The 5896-nt window shown below is 33.5% G+C and overlaps 1 pseudogene; it reads left to right on the top strand.

The window, feature by feature from the left end:
• Window positions 1–331: 331 nt before the first annotated feature.
• On the top strand, window positions 332–2486 carry LOC132183579 (beta-amyrin 28-monooxygenase-like; annotated as a pseudogene).
• The last annotated feature ends 3410 nt before the right edge of the window (window positions 2487–5896 follow it).

Genomic DNA, 5896 nt, shown 5'->3' with positions numbered 1-5896 from the left:
TTTTGATTTAAAAATTCTATTTTTCAAAACCAATCACAAATATGCTCTTACTCTAAAAATGGTACATAGTTTTGAAATAAAAATTAAAAAACTTTAAAATGAAGCTTTTTCTTAAAACCTCTTTTCGGTTTTAAAATTCTTATTTCTTAATGCAATCATAAACATGCTCTTACTCATATGACTAAAAGATTTACTAAACTATGGAATAACTATTTCATTCCATGGATTGAATTAGTGTACCGAACGTACCATAATATTGACAACTTTACATGTTGGGGCTTCATTTTAATCCTATAAAAAGCAGCAAACTAATGTCACTTACCAACCCAACATGGAGCTCTTCTTCTTCTTCTTGATTTCCCTATTCTTGGCTTCTTCCATTTCTTTTGGTATTTGTTCCTTGGCTTATAAAACCGAAGAAAATGTCACGCGGCCAACACTTCCTTCGGGAAGTTTCGGTTGGCCAATCATTGGTGAAACCCTTCAATTTTTTGCTGCAAACCAAGAGGGAGCAGTGGAAAATTTTGTCTCAAAGAGAACATCAAAATACTCCTCAAAAGTATTCAAAACATGTACTCTTGGTGAGAATTTCATCATATTTTCTGGCGCTATCACAAATAGATTCATCTTCTCAAATGATGGTAAATTGTTCATATGTTGGTGGCCACCTTCGGTTCAAAAGCTCTTCCCCTCCACAACACTTGTACCCATTGAACATGATGCAGCCAAGGTCAGCAAATTCATATCCTTTTTCTTCAAGTTCAATGAGACTCACAAATTCGTGGCATCAATTGACTCCATTTGAAAAAACCACTTCAAGAATTACTGGGAAGGCAAAGATAAAGTTAAGGTACATCCTCTAGTGAAAATGCACACATTCACCTTAGCTTGCCATTTATTTATGAGCATCGATGACAAGGAGAAATTGTCCAAGTTTTGTGCCACTTCAATATTCTCACCAAAGGCAACTATCTGTACACTTAAACATCCTGAGTACACCATTTTATCATGCAATAAAAGCAGAAGAAGCTCTCAGGAAAGAGATTTATGTGATTGTGAAGGAGAGGAGGGAAGCCTTAGCAAATAATTTGGCGTCTCCAACTCCAACACAGGAAGTGCTATCACAAATGATTGCTTTTCCATGTGACCACGATGGGTTCATAACAGAATTGGAGATTGCAGACAAGATTTTGGCATTTCTGCTTGGGGGCCATGACACTACGACTGCCACTATCACTCTCTCTACGAAATATTTTGCAGAGATGCCTCATGTCTATAATGAAGTTGTAAGAGGTATTTATTATTTATTTAATTTTTTTTTTGCGTATTGTATTAAGAATATGGTTAGTAATTTTTGATACGACCCGCAAATTCAACATAAATCTGACATAAAATTAACAGGTTCTAGTTCGAGTCGGTTCGGGTTGACCTGAATTAAATTGATCAATTGTGGACTTACTCGCTTAACTTATAGGTGACCCACGCAAACCCGTATAAAGTAAAATAGCCTTTTTATTTGTTTTTATTTTTTTTATTACAATTAAAAAAGAAAACCAATAAAAGGCTAAAACCTATATAAATTCATTTTTAAAATTCATTAAATTCTTGTTTTGTTTTTACATTTAAATTCATATACAAGTCAAAACTGTTCAAATAATCTGTTTATTAAATGGGTTATATGGATTGTGTCGTGTTACTCGTTTATTTAAATGAGTCATGTTAGGGTTGAGAGATTTGACATGTTAACTAAATGGCTCGTGTGTGTATTGACCCACGATCTCGACATGCCAACACGAATTTCCAGCCCTAATTAAGATCATGTCTCTCTTTGTAGTTTTTATTTTGATTCATACATGTATACAAAACTAGCTGGTAGAACTTCTTTTGCATGATAGAGCAAAGAGAGATCATAGGGCCAATGAAGCCAAGAGAAGTGCTATGTTCGGATGACATACAAAAAATGAAGTATACTTGGAACTTTGTGAACGAAGTGATGAGGCATACAACAATTGTTAAAGGTGCTTTTAGAGAAGCCAAGACAGATTTCTCCTACGATGTTTATTTCATTCCAAAGGGTTGGAAGGTAAGTAATGACCTTCTTCTATTCTAGCTACTTCATCATCTATCTTCTTCATTTGTCATTATATATAACAAATTTTGTCTATCTATTTTTTCAGATATATTGGAGTGTGGGTTCGACTCAGAAGAACTCTGAATACTTCGAAGAGCCCGAAGAGCCAGAAAGGTTTAATCCAAAAAGATTTGAAGAAAATGGGCCTTCTCCTTACACATATGTTCCTTTTGGGGTAGGTCCTCTAATGTGCCCAGCAAAACAATATGCTAGAGTGACTGTTCTTGTCTTCCTCCATTATGCAGTGAAAATGTTCAAATGGGAACCAATTCTTCCAAATGAGAAAATTAAAATCAAGTCAGCCCCCGTTCTTGCATAGGGTTTCCCAGTTTGGCTTTCTCCTCTCCAGAATTAGTAGGGGTTTTCTAATATGATTTCATTTGATTTATTTCTTCTGTTTGTCTCGATATTTTTCTCCTTGTAATATGTACTTATTTTGTGGCATAACTTTAGTTCAAAGCTTCTAATTAGCTTAGTTGCTATTTAGCATGCCATGAATGTGGTTGTATGTCACCACCAACCGTATCTTGAATAGCTGTGCTCATAGGAGCATGATGCCGTTTAGCAACCCTTTTCCATCCCTTCAACACTATTCACACTTCTTTTTTTTGAAGTCACCGCTAATGACCCATCAATAGCGGTGACTTTGGGGTCGCCGCTAATAATGGACACAAAAAATAAAAAAAATAATTATTTAGCAGCGACAACAATAGCGGCAACTATTAGTCGCCGCTATTAACGATCATTTTGAACATCAATAGAGGCGACTATTGTCGCCGCTAATAAGATTCAATTAGCGTTAATGATAATCAATAGTGGCGACCTTTAAGAGTCGCCGCTGATGAGTGGTCAATAGTGGCAACTTTAGGGTCACCGCTATTGACATGAGAAAAAAAAAAATTAAAAAGCTCATTAGTGGTATGGTCAATAGCGGCGACCCCTAAGAGTCACCACTGATGAATGGTCAATAGCAGCAACTTTTGGGTCGCCGCTATTGACATGAGAAAAAATTAAAAAATAAAATAAAATAAAAACTCATTAGCGGCGACCATAAAGTCACCGCTAATGATGGTCAACTGTGGCGACTAATAAGTGTCGCCGCTGATGAATGGTCAATAGCGGTGACTTTAGGGTTGCCACTATTGACATGAGAAAAAATTAAAAATTAAAAATAAAAAATTCATTAGTGGCGACTATAATGTCGTCGCTAATAAAGTTGCCGCTAATGAAAGTTAACAGCGGCGACACGTAAGAGTTGCCACTAATGTATGGTCATTAGCAGCGACTTTAGTGTCACCACTCTTGACCCCTGGAAAAAAAAAATAATAAATAAATAAATATTGAGGCGATGCTATTGACCCTACATATATAATAAAGTTATTTCCAAAAAATTCTCCTCCATAATATGTCATTATCTCTTTTATATTAATTATTGCTGAATTTTTTCTATTTTTCTATTCTTATTTTATATAAAAAATAAATATATTTTTTTTCTTTTAAATAGAACAAATTTTCCTATTAAATTAAAACGCTTAGAAAAATTATTATTATTATTTTTTATATTATTATTGAAGTTTTATATTTCTTATTCTTATTTAAATGTTTGATTGATCATGATAGGATCAAATGTTCAATCAAACATCCGATCGATCCTAGTGAATTAGTTCAATTGATCGTCATAGGATCAAATGATTGATCAAACATTCGATCAATCATAATGAATTAATTCGATTGAGATCGATCATAATGAATTAGTTCGATTGATCGTGATAAGATCAAATGATCGATAAAACATTCGACCAATCCTAATGAATTAGTTCGATTGAGATCGATCCTAATGAATTTGTTCGATTGATTGTGTTAGGATCAAATGTTTGAACAAACATCCGATCGATCCTGGTGAATTAGTTCGATTGATCGTGATAGGATCAAATGATCGATCAAACATCTGATCGATCCTAATGAATTAGTTCAATTGATCGTGATAGGATCAAATGTTCGATTGAACATCTGATCGCTCCTGGTGAATTAGTTCGATTGATTGTGATGGGATCAAATTATCGATCGAACATCCGATTGATCCTAATAAATTAGTTCGATTGATCATGATAAGATCAAATGTTTGGTCGATCTTGGTGAATTAGTTCGATTGATCGTGATAGGATCAAATGATTGATCGAACATCTAATCGATCCTAATGAATAAGTTCGATTGATCTTGATAAGTTCAAATATTTGATTAACATCTGATCGATCATAGTGAATTAGTTCGATTGATCGTGATAGGATCAAATGATCGATCAAACATCCAATCGATCCTAATGAATTAGTTCGATTGATCGTGATAGGATGAAATGTTCGATCAAACATCTGATCTATGCTAGTAAATTGGTTCGATTGATCGTGATAGGATCAAATGATTGATCAAACATCTGATCAATCTTAGTGAATTAGTTCGATTGATTGTAATATGATCAAATGTTTGATCAATTTTTTTAAATTTTTTTAAAAAAATTGCACCAAAGTACTAGTGTGTTTGCTTCCAGAAAGTTGTTATAAAAAATAAAATAAAAATTAAAAAAAAAAATTAAAAAAAATCGTACAAAACTATCAGTACAAATTTGATCAAATGACAGAGATTTTTTTTTTTTTCCAGTCGTTATACTAGACTTTTCTCCGCTTGGCACCTGATATACGAGTTACATATAATGACAATCCAATAATCTAATCCAAAATCCAATAATCTATCAATCCAACATCAAATATATAATCACAATAATCTATCAATTCAACTATATATAACCACAATCCAACTACCACAAATAATCCAACTCTAAATATATATAAGCACATCAACGTAGGAAATAGTAAAATACAATGCAACTAACGTTATACACAAATACAAAAAGCAAAAGCCTTAAACAAACACTACTCCGACCAAAGCCGAGTGAACATTATCATGACTATTATCTTCCAACTTCTCTGCATTAACTGCAAATGATAAAACAAACAATCAATCAACTAATTGACATTTGTGATATAATATTATCAACTCCTAATAGACGAGCAATGTCCAAGTAAGTTAGAAAACAATCAAATAATTGTCACATAAACAACCTCAACATACATATTTGCACGACCTATGCACAAACACATATACATCTATATATACATTTATTCAATGAGGCGGCTTTAACAAATATGGTAAGATTAACTATGCAAAGCTCCAATCACAACCAAACCAACCAGAACAACAAAGTAGATTATTTTGAGTTTATATATATATATATATATATATATATATATATATATATATGATACCAACAAAGGGGGGAGGAAGCGCAGTATGCATATAGATGCAGGGAGTAGGGGAGAGTGATGTACATGCAATAAGATAATTTAAATCAAAGCAGTAAAACCAGCCAGGAGGCGGTAATGACAGTTGTATAATCAAAATAAAGGATTGAAATTAAGATAGTAAAGACAGTTGATAATCTGGATAAACAAAGCTTGATATAAGCTGAAATTGTTCCAGATTAGTTAAAGCTTACAAAAGTAAGTGACAGAACTTACAGAAGTAAGTGATAGAGAAGACAGGATAAGAAAGCAAGGGAATGGCTAGAAAGTTTCTGAGGAAGTTAAAACCTCTGCCTTATAATGGGGGAAGGGAGCCCGTTATATAGGCCATTTACATTCAATAAAACAAAATACAATCATGAACAAAATAGTAAAAGCAGATGCCGCATTAATGCGGTCGAAAGTGAAC

The sequence above is a fragment of the Corylus avellana genome, chromosome 7, assembly GCF_965113065.1.
Source record: "Corylus avellana chromosome 7, dhCorAvel1.hap1.2, whole genome shotgun sequence".
In the NCBI taxonomy this organism is placed as follows: domain Eukaryota; kingdom Viridiplantae; phylum Streptophyta; class Magnoliopsida; order Fagales; family Betulaceae; genus Corylus; species Corylus avellana.
Note: the sequence above shows the minus strand (reverse complement) of the source record. Positions and strands in the feature narration are given on the sequence as shown.